General features: G+C 26.6%; 1 long non-coding RNA gene across 1 annotated transcript; it reads right to left on the bottom strand.

Annotated features, from left to right (window-relative positions):
- Positions 1-540: 540 nt before the first annotated feature.
- LOC126358175 (uncharacterized) lies at positions 541-17,463 on the bottom strand. Its single transcript, XR_007566223.1, has 2 exons — positions 16,547-17,463; positions 541-935 (listed from the first exon to the last, which is right to left on the bottom strand). It is a non-coding gene; the product is annotated as an uncharacterized LOC126358175 (long non-coding RNA).
- Between the last annotated feature and the right edge of the window lie 255 nt (positions 17,464-17,718).

The raw sequence follows: 17,718 nt of genomic DNA, 5'->3' as shown, positions 1-17,718 counted from the left end.
ACAATAAAATTAAAGCTAAACTAACTTCATAAGAAATTGTTTGAGCAACAGAACGAAGAGAACCTAATAATGAATAATTTGAATTAGAAGATCAACCAGCAATTATAACAGTATAAACACCTAATCTAGTACAACATAAAAAAAATAAAAATCCATAAGAAAAAGAACACATATAAGTTAAATAAGGAAAAATTACTCAAACGGCTAAAGAAATCATTAAATTAAAAACAGGGGAAAAATAATAAAGTAGGTAATTAGATATAATAGGAATTGGCTGCTCCTTACAAATTAACTTAATAGCATCTCTAAATGGCTGAGGAATTCCAACAAAACCTACCTTATTTGGACCCTTTCGAATCTGAATATAACCCAAAACCTTACGCTCTAATAAAGTTAAAAAGGCAACACTAATTAAAACACAAATAACCAATAAAAGAAAATTCAAAATAAATATAAATAAATCATAAAGTATCAATACTATTTGTAGAAAAAATCTACATAAATGAATTCTAAATTCAACACATTAATCTGTCAAAATAGTAAATAAATTAATATTAATCAATATAACAAAAAATATTTTAACCATATGGTCCTTTCGTACTAATATGGATTATTAATCTTAGGATAGAAACCGACCTGGCTCACGCCGGTCTGAACTCAGATCATGTAAGAATTTAAAGGTCGAACAGACCTAATCATTGGGCTCCTGCACCCAAAATTTTTCTTAATCCAACATCGAGGTCGCAATCTGCTTTGTCGATATGAGCTCTCAAAAACAATTACGCTGTTATCCCTAAGGTAACTTAATCTTATGATCATAAATTATGGATCAAAATAACAAACATAAATAAATGATATAATAATGAAGAGTTTATTTATTCTTCATGTCACCCCAACAAAACATCATCATTAAATATAGAAAGACAAACAAAAAACTATATAAAAGTAAAATGTCAAGCTCTATAGGGTCTTCTCGTCCTAAAGAAGAATTTAAGCCTTTTGACTCAAAAGTTAAATTCAAAAATTTATTAAGAGACAGTTGATTTCTCGTCAAGCCATTCATTCCAGCCACTAATTAAGAGACTAATGATTATGCTACCTTTGCACGGTCAAAATACCGCGGCTCTTTAAAAATACGCTCAGTGAGCAGGCCAGACCTCAAAATATAAACAAGAGGACATGTTTTTGATAAACAGGCGGAAATCAATTTTGCCTAGTTCCTTATAATAAGTTCACAAGGTAAAAATTTCATACAAATAAATATACTAATTCTATCATTATTACAAAAATTTTAAAATTAAATTAATAATCTTAATAAAAAACCTAAAATATTTATAAAATCAAAATAAAAAATAATGAACTAAAACGTAATCTTAAAGATAGCTGGTTTAAAGCTTACTATTATATTTCTATAAAATAAATTATAGGTTATTAACTTCAAAGCTTATCCCTTAAAGAATAAATAAGTTAATATTTTTACTTAAAAAATTAAATAAAAACAAATAACTTTAAAAAATTAAATTTTTTCTTAAGAAACTAGATATCTTGGGAAACGATTAACATCTCATTTCTATAAATAATTTAATAATAATTATGATACATTAACTATAAATTATTTATAAATCAACCCAAATCGAGACAAGTAAAATAAATACTAAAATTTTGATAAACCCTGATACAAAAGGTACAATAAATAAAATCTACTTAAAAAAATTTAAAATAATATTTCATAAAACACTTACATTACCAATAAACTATAATTTAAAAAATCAATTCTATAAAATATACTAAGACAAAAATACAATAAAATTATTTATATTAAATAATTAAATAAACAAAAAATAAATATAATAAAATAAATAATCAAGATATCCTGATTTGCACAGAAAAATTTTCAGTGTAAATGAAACACTTTACTAATAAGTTATACCTTGAAACTCTTCCTAGATACACTTTCCAGTACATCTACTATGTTACGACTTATCTCATCTAAATTGAAGCTACTTAAAAATAAAATAGAATAATCAATAATGAGAGCGACGGGCGATGTGTACACATCTCAGAGCCAATATCAGTTAAATTAAATAAATTAAATTACTATCAAATCCACCTTCATTAACAGTATTTCACTATCAAATCCGTTATAAACAAAAATCTATTGTAACCCACCTCCTCTTAACTATAAGCTGCACCTTGACCTGAAATATTTTATAATTATAAATCTTGAGAATTATAACTCTAAAAAGATTCTCTGATAACGGAGATATACAAACAAATAAATTAAGTAGAGTAAATCGTGTATTATCAATCATGGGGTAGGTTCCTCTGAATGGAATGAGATACCGCCAAATTCTTTGGGTTTAAAGACCTTAACTAATAGTACCCTGGTAAATATAATTAACATTTAAAATAATAGGGTATCTAATCCTAGTTTATTATTTAAATTTCACAGATTCATAAAAAGGGCCACAAATAAATTTTAACATTTCACCTTACAAATTTATATTTCAACCCTAATAATATAAACAACTGTTTTAACCAATAATATTCACTTGTATCAATCGTATAACCGCGGCTGCTGGCACGAATTATGCCGATACTAAATCAATTGCTAAATCCAAAATCACTTGATAATTAAATCAAATTACTGCAAAAAGAACATTTAGTCTAACAAAACTTACATATAATACAAAGAAAAAGTGAATAAACAAGCAAGAATAAAACTTTTAAAAATAAAAAATAAGAAAATTTTAAATTTATTAAACCAGGAAAAAATAAAAGATTCAAATATTTAAAGAAAAAAAAAGAAAAAAACCACAAACATTAACAAAAAAAAAAGAAACGCCCCTATGTATGACCACAACAACTTCTCTATTATATATAATTAAAGATTAATATGGAACATGTATAGCAATAAATGTATTATATTCTTTCTTATTTAATCTTTCTTTTCACTAATAAATAAAGAAAGATTAAATAATATAATAAATATATTTTATACAATTATGTAATTTAATATAATATGTTATTAATATGAATTCTTTTTTTTATATTAAGTTAACTTTCATATATATTAGTTAAATAATCTAATTGTAGATAATTTATATAATTATATTATTATAATTAATATAATTATTTATATTAAATATAATATTTTATATTAAAATAAATAATTTTATTTATTATATCCAATTATAATAATATTAAATATTAAATTACATATTATTATATATATTATATTATAATAACCTATTTTAAGCTAAAAACATAAGTAGCTATAATCCTGGGTAAATAATTGCATTAAAATAATCAATTGATAATGGTAAGATAAACTTATAATAATTTAATTTCAATTAAATGTAATATATTAATATAAATTATTTATTATATATATATATAAAAAAAAATAAAATGAGCAGGATAAATTAATCCTAATTAAACAAAATAATACATAAAAGAATTTCAAAAAAAAACTTTCGATTTATATATTAAATAATGAAGTGCCTGATTAAAGGGTTACCTTGATAGGGTAAATAAAGTAAATAAAATTACCTTCATTAAAATTACATAAGATAGAATTAAACTACCTCCTTTAGTATCAAAAACTAACGTGCATCATACACCTTAATGTAAAAAGGTAAGCTAAACAAGCTAATGGGTTCATACCCCATTTATAGAGGTATCAATCCTCTCCTTTTTAATGACCAACAACTCTACAAAACTTCTCTTCCTATCAACATTAATGATAGGAACGATCCTGTCCATTTCATCAAATTCCTGATTTGGGGTTTGAATAGGACTTGAGATCAACTTACTTTCATTTATTCCGCTCCTAACAAGAAATAAAAATATAATAATAAACGAATCATCAATTAAATATTTTATTGTCCAAGCAATAGCATCGACAATATTACTATTTTCAATTTTGCTGATTCAAATAAAATATCCCATGGGATGAGAAACAGAATTTATCCCATCAATAATAATTAGATCTAGACTATTATTAAAGATTGGAGCTGCACCTTTCCATTTCTGATTTCCAGAAGTTATAGGAGCATCAAGATGAAATAATTGTTTAACATTAATAACATGACAAAAAATCGCCCCTATAATGGTCTTATCTTATTGTATTCAATTAAGAACTTTTATTTGAACAATTATTATCTTAAGAATTATTATTGGGGCAATAGGAGGTTTAAATCAAACATCCTTACGACAACTTTTAGCATATTCATCAATCAGACATCTAGGTTGAATAATTAGATCATTAACAGTCAGAGAAAACATCTGAGAACTATACTTCATTATTTACTCACTATTAAGATTAATTATAGTTTTATTATTTAAGCAAATAAATTTATTTTTCATAAATCAAATTTATTCAGCAAGAAATATAAAAACCGAAATTAAATTCATAATATTCTTATCTTTATTATCTTTAGGTGGACTACCACCATTCCTTGGATTCTTACCAAAATGAATTGTAATACAATCATTAATAGAAAACAATATAACAACTATTATAACTATTATAGTTGTATTAACTACAATTACACTCTACTACTATATACGTATTAGATTCTCAGCTCTAATTATATCATACACAGAAAATTCGTGATCTATAAAGATAAAGTCCCAAAAATCAAGAATCATTCTTCCTATAACAGTAATAATTTCAACAATAGGATTGATCTCAACATCAACCTTAATTTCATTATACTAAGGACTTAAGTTAATCAAACTAATAACCTTCAAAGTTATAATTAAAAGAATAATCTTTTAGGCCTTAGTAAAATTTTACACCTCTAGAATTGCAGTCTAGAATCATAATTGAATATAAGACCTAAATATGATAAGAGAGAAAACATCTCATAAGTAGATTTACAGTCTACCACCTAAAATTCAGCCATCTTACCGCAAAAATGATTATTCTCAACAAACCATAAGGACATTGGTACTTTATACTTCATATTTGGAGCATGAGCAGGAATAGTAGGAACATCAATAAGAATACTTATTCGTACACTAGATCGCGTGTTCGGATCTCTAATTGGGGATGACCAGATTTATAATGTTATTATTACAGCTCACGCATTCGTAATAATTTTCTTTATAGTAATACCTATTATAATTGGTGGATTTGGTAATTGACTTGTTCCACTAATAATTGGTGCACCAGATATAGCATTTCCACGAATAAATAATATAAGTTTTTGATTACTACCACCTTCACTAACCCTTCTTCTTACATCTTCTATAGTAGATAATGGTGCTGGTACAGGATGAACAGTTTACCCTCCTCTAGCAGGAGCTATTGCACACGGGGGTGCATCTGTAGATCTAGCTATTTTTTCACTACACTTAGCAGGTGTATCATCCATTCTTGGTGCAGTGAATTTCATTACAACAGCAATTAATATGCGATCAGAAAGTATAACTTTAGATCAAACACCTTTATTTGTATGATCTGTAGCTATTACAGCATTACTTCTCCTTCTTTCACTTCCAGTTTTAGCAGGAGCTATTACTATATTATTAACAGATCGAAATTTAAATACATCATTCTTTGACCCTGCAGGAGGGGGTGACCCAATTCTATATCAACATCTATTTTGATTCTTTGGACACCCAGAAGTTTATATTTTAATTCTACCGGGGTTCGGAATTATTTCACATATTGTATGTCAAGAAAGAGGAAAAATTGAATCATTTGGAACATTAGGTATAATTTATGCTATACTATCAATTGGACTAATAGGATTTATTGTATGAGCACATCATATATTTACAGTAGGAATGGATGTTGACACACGAGCATATTTTACATCAGCAACAATAATTATTGCTGTACCTACAGGAATTAAGGTATTTAGATGATTAGCTACATTATATGGAACTAAATTCAAGTTCAACCCACCATTATTATGAGCTCTAGGATTTATTTTCCTATTTACAATTGGTGGATTAACAGGATTAGTATTAGCAAATTCATCACTTGATATTGTATTACATGATACATATTATGTAGTAGCCCACTTTCATTATGTATTATCTATAGGAGCAGTATTTGCAATTATGGGAGGTGTTATTCAATGATACCCACTATTTACAGGATTAACTATAAATAATACATGATTAAAAATCCAATTTACAATTATATTCATTGGAGTAAATTTAACATTCTTTCCTCAACACTTCCTAGGATTAGCAGGAATACCTCGACGATACTCAGACTACCCAGACGCATATACATCATGAAACGTAGTATCAAGAATTGGGTCTACAATTTCTATTGTAGGAATCATTATATTCATTGTAATTATATGAGAAAGAATGATTACAAACCGAGCAATCATATTTAGAGCTAACATAAGAAGATCAACAGAATGACTACAAAATAACCCTCCTGCAGAACATAGTTACTCAGAATTACCATTAATCTCTAGATTCTAATATGGCAGATTAGTGCAGTAGATTTAAGCTCTACAAATAAAGGTTTGACCTTTTATTAGAAAATATTTATTAATGGCAACATGATCAAATTTATCTCTTCAAGATGGAGCTTCACCATTAATGGAGCAATTATCATTCTTTCATGATCATACTATGGTCGTATTATTATTAATTACAGTAATTGTAGGTTATGCCCTAAGTTATATATTATTTATTGCCTATACTAACCGTAATATACTTCATGGACATTTAATTGAAACAATCTGAACAGCTTTACCAGCAATTACATTAATTTTTATTGCCCTTCCATCATTACGACTATTATATTTACTTGATGATTCAGTAGATGCAATAATTACAATTAAAACCATTGGACGACAATGATACTGAAGATATGAATATTCAGACTTCATAGACGTAGAATTTGACACTTATATAACACCAGAACAAGACCTAGAAAATGATGGATTTCGACTACTAGATGTAGATAACCGAACAATCCTACCAATAAATACAGAAGTACGAGTATTAACAAGAGCATCAGATGTTCTACACTCATGAGCAGTTCCTGCATTAGGAGTTAAAATTGATGCAACGCCAGGTCGTTTAAATCAAGGAACATTCACAATAAATCGACCTGGATTATTCTTTGGACAATGCTCAGAAATCTGTGGAGCAAACCACAGATTTATACCAATTGTAATTGAAAGAACTTCAGTAAATTTATTTATTAAGTGATTATCTAAGATAATTTAAGGAGTTAGTTAAAATAAATAACATTAGAGTGTCAATCTAAAGTAACTAAAAAAATTAGTACACCTTGAAATTCATCAGATGACTGAAAGTAAGTAATGGTCTCTTAAACCAAATAATAGTAAATTAACGACTACTTCTGATGGGGAAATTATATCCAAATCCCTCAAATATCCCCTCTTATATGATTCTCACTATTCATTATATTTTCAGCTACATTAATCTTGTTTAATCAAATAAACTTCTTCTCATTTAAACCTAACCTTATTAAAAGAGCAGAAAAAGGAACAATTGAAATAAAAAACTTAAATTGAAAATGATAACAAATCTATTCTCAACATTTGATCCATCAACTAACATCTTTAATTTATCATTAAATTGAACTAGAACATTTCTAGGACTATTATTAATCCCATCACTATTTTGACTTACACCATCACGAATTAACATTATCTGAAATAAACTAAATTTAACCTTACATAATGAATTTAAAACACTTCTTGGACCAAAATCATTTAATGGAACAACATTCATTTTCATCTCAATTTTTATTATAATATTATTTAACAATTTCATAGGATTATTCCCTTATATTTTTACTAGAACAAGACATTTAGCATTAACATTTGCAATTGCCCTACCTATATGGCTAAGATTTATATTATTTGGATGAATTAACCATACTAATCATATATTTACACACCTTGTACCACAAGGTACACCGCCTGCATTGATATCATTTATAGTACTAATTGAAACAATTAGTAATGTTATTCGACCAGGTACATTAGCAGTACGGTTGGCAGCAAATATAATTGCAGGACACTTATTATTAACCTTATTAGGAAACACAGGATCATCTATAGCAATAAACTTAATCTCATTACTAATTATTGGACAAATACTTCTATTAATTCTAGAATCAGCAGTAGCAATAATTCAAGCCTATGTTTTCTCAATTCTAAGAACTCTATATTCTAGAGAAGTATATTAAACCTATGTTAACAACTCACTCAAACCACCCATTCCACTTAGTAGACTATAGACCTTGACCACTAACAGGAGCAATTGGAGCAATAGTACTAGTATCAGGACTAGCAAAATGATTTCACCTATTTAATATTAACTTATTCATAATCGGATTTGGAATTACCCTACTAACCATAATTCAATGATGACGAGATGTAGTACGAGAAGGAACATATCAAGGATTACATACAGGATTTGTATCAATTGGATTACGATGGGGAATAATTTTATTTATCGCATCAGAGGTGTTATTTTTCGTTTCTTTTTTTTGAGCATTCTTTAGAAGAAGATTAGCACCAACAATTGAACTAGGAATACTATGACCTCCAATAGGAATTCAACCCTTTAACCCTATACAAATTCCATTACTTAATACAGCTATTCTTTTAGCATCAGGAGTAACAGTAACATGAGCACATCATAGTTTAATGGAATCTAATCATACTCAAGCTCTACAAGGATTATTCTTCACAGTGTTATTAGGACTATACTTTACAATACTTCAAGCATATGAATATTGAGAAGCACCTTTTACCATTGCAGATGCAGTTTATGGATCAACATTCTTTGTTGCAACAGGATTCCATGGTTTACACGTAATTATTGGAACAATCTTTTTATCAACATGTCTACTTCGACACTCAATAAATCAATTTTCACCAAGACATCACTTTGGATTTGAAGCAGCAGCATGATACTGACACTTCGTAGACGTAGTATGATTATTCTTATATATTTCTATTTATTGATGAGGTAGATAATTGTTTTTCTAGTATAAATAGTACATTTGACTTCCAATCAGAAAGCTTGATATAAATCAAGAAAAACAATTCTAATTCTATCAACAAGAGTTTTCATTAGATTTATTATTCCAATAATTGTTATAATCCTGGCAACAACACTATCAAAAAAATTAATTAATGATCGAGAAAAAAGATCACCATTTGAATGTGGGTTTGATCCAAAAAGATCAGCACGAATACCATTCTCACTACGATTCTTCCTAATCGCAGTAATCTTTTTAATTTTTGATGTAGAAATTGCACTAATTCTACCAATTGTAATTATTTTTAAAACCTCAGACATTATAATCTGAACAGTATCAACAATATTTTTTATCCTAGTTCTATTAGGTGGACTATACCATGAATGAAACCAAGGAGCATTACAATGAGCAGAATAAAGGGTTGTAGTTAAACATAACATTTGGGTTGCATTCAAAAAGTATTGATAATATCAATCAACCTTAAATAGAATAAGAAGCGAAATATTGCAGTCAGTTTCGACCTGGAAGATTGGTATGTACTACCCTTATTCTTATTAATTGAAGCCAAAAAGAGGCGTATTACTGTTAATAATATAATTGAACTATAATAGTTCCAATTAAGGAAATGTAAAGCCAATATGAAAGCTGCTAACTTTTTATATTAGCGGTTAAACTCCGTTAACATTTCTAAAATTTATATAGTTTAAATAAAACATTACATTTTCACTGTAAAAATAATATATCTATATTTATAAATACCTAAAAGTAAAAATACTTCCTTAACATCTTCAGTGTCACGCTCTAATTATAAGCTATTTAAGTAAACGAAAAAACACACGCGAGACAGATATATTCAAAAAATAAAAGTTAAAAGATAAATCTTGAAATTAGAATCATATCAACCTTGAATATAACCAATTAAATAAATAAATAATCTATATAAACCTTGACCACCAAGTAATTCACCTCAACCATAATCAAATGACTTAGATGAATAATAACCCATTTTTAAAGGAATATATCTAATAAACTTAGTTGAAAGAAAAGGTATAAATCATATAGAACCAGCAAATCTAACAAAAGAAAGTATACTTAAAGAAAATAAATTATGAGAAAAATCAAAATTAGAAATAAGATAACCTAAATAAGCACCTAAAATAACAACTGTAATAGTTAAAAACTTTAAATAATAAGGTAAAGCAATCACATGAGGAATAGGAAAAATTAATCAAGATAAAAGACTACCACCAAAAACAGCAACAAACAATAGACCAATTATTCCAAATGAAATATAATAACCCTTATCATCAAAAGAAAATCTAGAATAAAAATTATTATCACCAGATATTGAATAATAAAACAAACGAAAAGAATAAGAAGCAGTTAAACCAGTAGAAAAAAAATAAAGAAAAAAAATTAAACAATTAATTCATCTTAAACAAACCATCTCAAGAATTAAATCCTTTGAATAAAATCCCGCTAAAAAAGGTATTCCACACAAAGATAAACTAGAAACATTAAAACAAACTGAAGTTAAAGGTATAAAATTAACAATTGATCCTATAAAACGAATATCCTGAGAATCCTTCAAATTATGAATTATTGAACCTGCACATATAAATAATAATGCCTTAAATAAAGCATGAGCCAATAAATGAAAAAATGCAAGCTTTGGATAACCTATAGCCAAAATTCTCATTATTAAACCAAGTTGTCTTAAAGTAGAAAGAGCAATAATCTTCTTTAAATCAAACTCAAAATTAGCGCCCAATCCAGCCATAAATATAGTTATACAACCAATTAAAAGTAAAAATCAACCACAATTATAAGTATCCAATATTGGTCTAAAACGAATTAATAAATAAACACCAGCAGTAACAAGAGTAGAAGAATGAACTAAAGCAGAAACAGGAGTAGGAGCTGCTATAGCAGCAGGAAGTCATGAAGAGAAAGGAATCTGAGCTCTCTTAGTTATAGCTGCTAAAACAATTAATATAGTAATTAGCTTTATTTCAAAAGAATTAGAAATAAAATCATAATAATAAATATAATTTCAACCACCAAAATTTAACATTCATGCAATAGAAATTAAAATAGCAACATCACCAATACGATTAGAAAGTGCAGTTAATATACCAGCACTATAAGATTTTACATTTTGATAATAAATAACTAAACAATAAGAAACTAAACCTAAACCATCTCAACCTAATAAAATTCTAATTAAATTAGGACTAATAATTAAAAAACCTATAGAAAGAATAAATATTAAAACAATAATAATAAAACGATTTATATTCTTTTCACCAGATATATAATCCTCTCTATAATAAATAACCAAAGAAGAAATATATATAACAAAAGATATAAAAATAAGAGATATTCAATCCAAAATTAAAGTTATAACAACTATAGAACCATTTAAATTGAAAAGCTCTCACTCAACAAAAACTCTATAATCAATTATTAAATAATAAATACCTAAAATAAAAATTATAGTTCTCGAAATAAACAAAGAAAAAAAACTCAAAGAACAAATAGAAAATAAATTCACGGCCTAAGATGAAAAACTTCATATCATTGATTCCACAAAACAATATTTTTAATTAAAATACTTAAGCAAACTAAACAAAGAAATATTCACCCTTTAAACAGAGAATATTTAAAGGCAATCAATGTAAGAGTAAAAGATGATATTCACGAAAATAACCAAGAGAACAAGTATAAACACCAGAATAATAATTCCCATGCTGAGAATAAGAATATATATACAAAGTATAAACAGCTCTAAAAAAAGATAAAAAAATCAAAGCAAAGAATCTAAAAGAAGATCAAGATATAATTCTATTTAATAATCTAATTTCACCTACCAAATTTAAAGAAGGAGGAGCAGCCATATTTGATGATCTTAAAAGAAATCATCATAAAGCCATTCTTGGCATCAAATTAATTATACCCTTGTTAATTAATAATCTTCGTCTACCTAAACGTTCATAAATAATATTAGATAAACAAAATAAACCAGAAGAACATAAACCATGACCAACCATTAGAGAAAGAGAACCTACACAACCTCATCAATTCATAGTCATCAATCCACCAATAACCATTCTTATATGAGCAACAGAAGAATATGCAATTAAAGACTTTAAATCAACCTGACGAAAACAAATAAATCTTACAATTACACCTCCAGATAAACCTAAAGATAATCAAAAATAATTAAACTTTAAACCCAAATAAGAAATAACCTTTATAACACGAAAAATACCATAACCACCTAACTTTAATAAAACACCAGCAAGAATTATTCTACCTGAAATAGGGGCCTCTACATGAGCCTTAGGAAGTCATAAATGAACCAAAAACATAGGCATTTTAACTAAAAAAGCCAAAATTATAAATACATAAAACATAAAATAATAAGAACAAAAATCAACCAATAAAGGAAAATATAAAGTATTAGAAAAATCATAAACCTTAAATAAAACTAATAATAAAGGTAATCTAGCAACCAAAGTATAAAAAATTAAATAAACACCAGCCTGCAAACGCTCAGGTTGATAACCCCAACCCAAAATTAAAAGTAAAGTAGGAACTAATTTAGCCTCAAAAAAAATATAAAAAGAAAGAAGACTTAATCTAGCAAATGAACAATAAAGCATAATTATTAAAATCAAAACCATAAAAACAAAAAAATTAGAATGATATGAACTTAAATAAACTGAACCTCTAGCAGTGATTATTAAAGAACAAATCCAAAAACTAAGTAAAATTAAACTAAAAGAAAAATAATCAATACCAAAATAATATCTAATTATATTCAAATCAGCATACGAATAAACACAAATTATAAAAACAAAACTCGACAGAAACATTAAAGAATGAACCAACCATCAACAATTATTTAATAAACAAAGAGGGATCAAAAAAATAGTTATAAATAAATACTTTAACATAAAGATAAACCAAAAGAATTAAAAAAATCATTACCATGAGAACGAATTATTGAAACTAAAATAGAAAGACCTAAAGCACCCTCACAAACAGAAAAAACTAAAAAAATAACAGGAAAAAAATAATCATAATCAAACTCAATAAGAAAAACAATAACTAACATAAATAAAGAAAGAACAATATATTCTAATCTCAAAAGAACCATTAATAAATGTTTACGTTTAGAAGAAAAAACATAAACACCAGCAAAATAAATTAATAAAGAAGTAAAAATAGAGAATATAAACATTAGTTTTAATAGTTTAAAAAAAACGCCGGTCTTGTAAACCGGAAATAAGTCCAGCCCCCACTTTTAAAACTTCAGAGGTGGAAAAGCTTCCATCATCGGTCCCCAAAACCGATATTTTAAATAAACTAACCCCTGAAATGATCAAAATAATAATTATATCATTATCAAATGTAATAAATATTAATTTTATTAAATTAAGACACCCAATATCAATAATGCTTTTTATTATCCTTCAAACCTTCCTAGTTGGATTAATAACAGGAACAATAATAGAAAGATATTGATTATCATATATTTTATTTTTAACATTTCTTGGTGGTATACTAGTATTATTTATTTACATTACAAGAATTGCATCAAACGAAATATTTCAGCCTAAATCAATTACTATAATTATTACATTAATAATGTGGGTATTTATCATATCAATATTAATTATTCTAGATATATCTATATTTATAGACTTTTTCAAAAACACCGAAACTATAAATATTGATAATTCAATCAATTATCAAGAAATAACAATATCTTTAGAAAAATTATATAATAGACCAACATTCATTATTACAATAATAATAATAATTTATTTATTTTTAGCACTACTAGCAGTTGTTAAAATCACAAATATTAATCAGGGACCTATTCGTAAAATAAGATAATTACTAATGAATAAACCCTTACGATTAAGACATCCTTTAATTAAAATTATTAATAACTCTTTAATTGACTTACCTGCCCCAACAAATATTTCATTTTGATGAAATTTTGGATCCCTATTAGGGTTATGTTTGGTAATTCAAATCGTAACTGGACTATTTTTAGCTATACATTATACATCAAATATTGAAATAGCATTCAGTAGTGTAGTACACATCTGCCGAGACGTAAATAATGGTTGAATTATCCGAACCTTACATGCAAATGGAGCATCTATATTTTTTATTTGTATTTACTTACATGTAGGACGGGGAATTTACTATGGATCTTATATATATATACATACCTGAATAATTGGTACAGTGATTTTATTTTTAGTTATAGCAACTGCATTTATAGGATATGTCTTACCCTGAGGCCAAATATCTTTTTGAGGTGCAACAGTAATTACTAATTTATTATCAGCAATCCCATACTTAGGAACAGATTTAGTCCAATAGTATGAGGAGGATTCGCTGTTGATAATGCAACATTAAATCGATTCTTCACATTCCATTTCGTATTACCATTTATTATTGCTGCTATAGCAGCAATTCATTTATTTTTTCTTCACCAAACAGGATCTAATAATCCTCTTGGACTAAATGGAGATATTGAAAAAATTCCATTCCATCCATACTTTACCTTTAAGGATTCTATTACATTTGTAATAATAACATCATTATTAATTATACTATGTTTAATTAATCCTTACCTATTAGGAGATCCAGATAACTTTGTACCTGCCAACCCATTAGTAACACCAGTTCACATTCAACCAGAGTGATATTTCCTATTTGCATATGCAATTTTACGATCTATCCCTAATAAGTTAGGAGGTGTTATTGCATTATTTCTATCAATTAGAATCTTAATAATTTTACCATTTTATAATAAAACACCATTCCGAGGCATTCAATTTTACCCTATTAATCAAATTTTATTCTGAATTATAGTAGTTGTTGTATGCTTACTAACGTGAATTGGTAAACGACCTGTTGAAGAACCTTATATTATAACAGGTCAAATCTTAACAATTATTTACTTCACATATTTCTTAATTAATGTCCATGTCGCAAACGCATGAGATAAATTAATTAAGGAATAAAGTTAATTAGCTTAGGAAAAGCATATGTTTTGAAAACATAAAATTAGAAGTTTAACTCTTCTATTAACTTTTCTCAAAAAATTTCACTAAACAAATGAGATAAATAAAATCTTTAAACCAACAAAGAAAATAAAAAAATTCAAAGATAAAGGTAAAAAACTTTTTCAAGCTAAGTACATTAATTTATCATAACGAAACCGTGGTAATGTTCCACGAACCCAAATAAAACCAAAAGATATAATAGCAAGCTTAATAAAAAATATAAAAGAATAAAAATCACCGCCTAAAAAAATTAAAGCCAATAACATTCTTATGAAGACAATTCTAGTATATTCAGCTAAAAAAATTAAAGTAAAACCACCTGCACCATACTCAATATTAAATCCTGAAACTAACTCAGATTCCCCTTCAGCAAAATCAAAAGGAGTACGATTAGTTTCAGCTAAGCAAGAAGCAAAACAAGCTAAAGCTAAAGGAAAAGAAATAATAATAAATCAACAATAAAGCTGATAGTTTATAAAATCAAATATATTAAAACTACCAATTAAAATAATTAAAGACAATAAAATTAAAGCTAAACTAACTTCATAAGAAATTGTTTGAGCAACAGAACGAAGAGAACCTAATAATGAATAATTTGAATTAGAAGATCAACCAGCAATTATAACAGTATAAACACCTAATCTAGTACAACATAAAAAAAATAAAAATCCATAAGAAAAAGAACACATATAAGTTAAATAAGGAAAAATTACTCAAACGGCTAAAGAAATCATTAAATTAAAAACAGGGGAAAAATAATAAAGTAGGTAATTAGATATAATAGGAATTGGCTGCTCCTTACAAATTAACTTAATAGCATCTCTAAATGGCTGAGGAATTCCAACAAAACCTACCTTATTTGGACCCTTTCGAATCTGAATATAACCCAAAACCTTACGCTCTAATAAAGTTAAAAAGGCAACACTAATTAAAACACAAATAACCAATAAAAGAAAATTCAAAATAAATATAAATAAATCATAAAGTATCAATACTATTTGTAGAAAAAATCTACATAAATGAATTCTAAATTCAACACATTAATCTGTCAAAATAGTAAATAAATTAATATTAATCAATATAACAAAAAATATTTTAACCATATGGTCCTTTCGTACTAATATGGATTATTAATCTTAGGATAGAAACCGACCTGGCTCACGCCGGTCTGAACTCAGATCATGTAAGAATTTAAAGGTCGAACAGACCTAATCATTGGGCTCCTGCACCCAAAATTTTTCTTAATCCAACATCGAGGTCGCAATCTGCTTTGTCGATATGAGCTCTCAAAAACAATTACGCTGTTATCCCTAAGGTAACTTAATCTTATGATCATAAATTATGGATCAAAATAACAAACATAAATAAATGATATAATAATGAAGAGTTTATTTATTCTTCATGTCACCCCAACAAAACATCATCATTAAATATAGAAAGACAAACAAAAAACTATATAAAAGTAAAATGTCAAGCTCTATAGGGTCTTCTCGTCCTAAAGAAGAATTTAAGCCTTTTGACTCAAAAGTTAAATTCAAAAATTTATTAAGAGACAGTTGATTTCTCGTCAAGCCATTCATTCCAGCCACTAATTAAGAGACTAATGATTATGCTACCTTTGCACGGTCAAAATACCGCGGCTCTTTAAAAATACGCTCAGTGAGCAGGCCAGACCTCAAAATATAAACAAGAGGACATGTTTTTGATAAACAGGCGGAAATCAATTTTGCCTAGTTCCTTATAATAAGTTCACAAGGTAAAAATTTCATACAAATAAATATACTAATTCTATCATTATTACAAAAATTTTAAAATTAAATTAATAATCTTAATAAAAAACCTAAAATATTTATAAAATCAAAATAAAAAATAATGAACTAAAACGTAATCTTAAAGATAGCTGGTTTAAAGCTTACTATTATATTTCTATAAAATAAATTATAGGTTATTAACTTCAAAGCTTATCCCTTAAAGAATAAATAAGTTAATATTTTTACTTAAAAAATTAAATAAAAACAAATAACTTTAAAAAATTAAATTTTTTCTTAAGAAACTAGATATCTTGGGAAACGATTAACATCTCATTTCTATAAATAATTTAATAATAATTATGATACATTAACTATAAATTATTTATAAATCAACCCAAATCGAGACAAGTAAAATAAATACTAAAATTTTGATAAACCCTGATACAAAAGGTACAATAAATAAAATCTACTTAAAAAAATTTAAAATAATATTTCATAAAACACTTACATTACCAATAAACTATAATTTAAAAAATCAATTCTATAAAATATACTAAGACAAAAATACAATAAAATTATTTATATTAAATAATTAAATAAACAAAAAATAAATATAATAAAATAAATAATCAAGATATCCTGATTTGCACAGAAAAATTTTCAGTGTAAATGAAACACTTTACTAATAAGTTATACCTTGAAACTCTTCCTAGATACACTTTCCAGTACATCTACTATGTTACGACTTATCTCATCTAAATTGAAGCTACTTAAAAATAAAATAGAATAATCAATAATGAGAGCGACGGGCGATGTGTACACATCTCAGAGCCAATATCAGTTAAATTAAATAAATTAAATTACTATCAAATCC

The sequence above is a fragment of the Schistocerca gregaria genome, chromosome 1, assembly GCF_023897955.1.
Source record: "Schistocerca gregaria isolate iqSchGreg1 chromosome 1, iqSchGreg1.2, whole genome shotgun sequence".
In the NCBI taxonomy this organism is placed as follows: domain Eukaryota; kingdom Metazoa; phylum Arthropoda; class Insecta; order Orthoptera; family Acrididae; genus Schistocerca; species Schistocerca gregaria.
The sequence above is the reverse complement of the archived record's forward strand: the minus strand, read 5'-3'. Positions and strand labels throughout refer to the sequence as shown.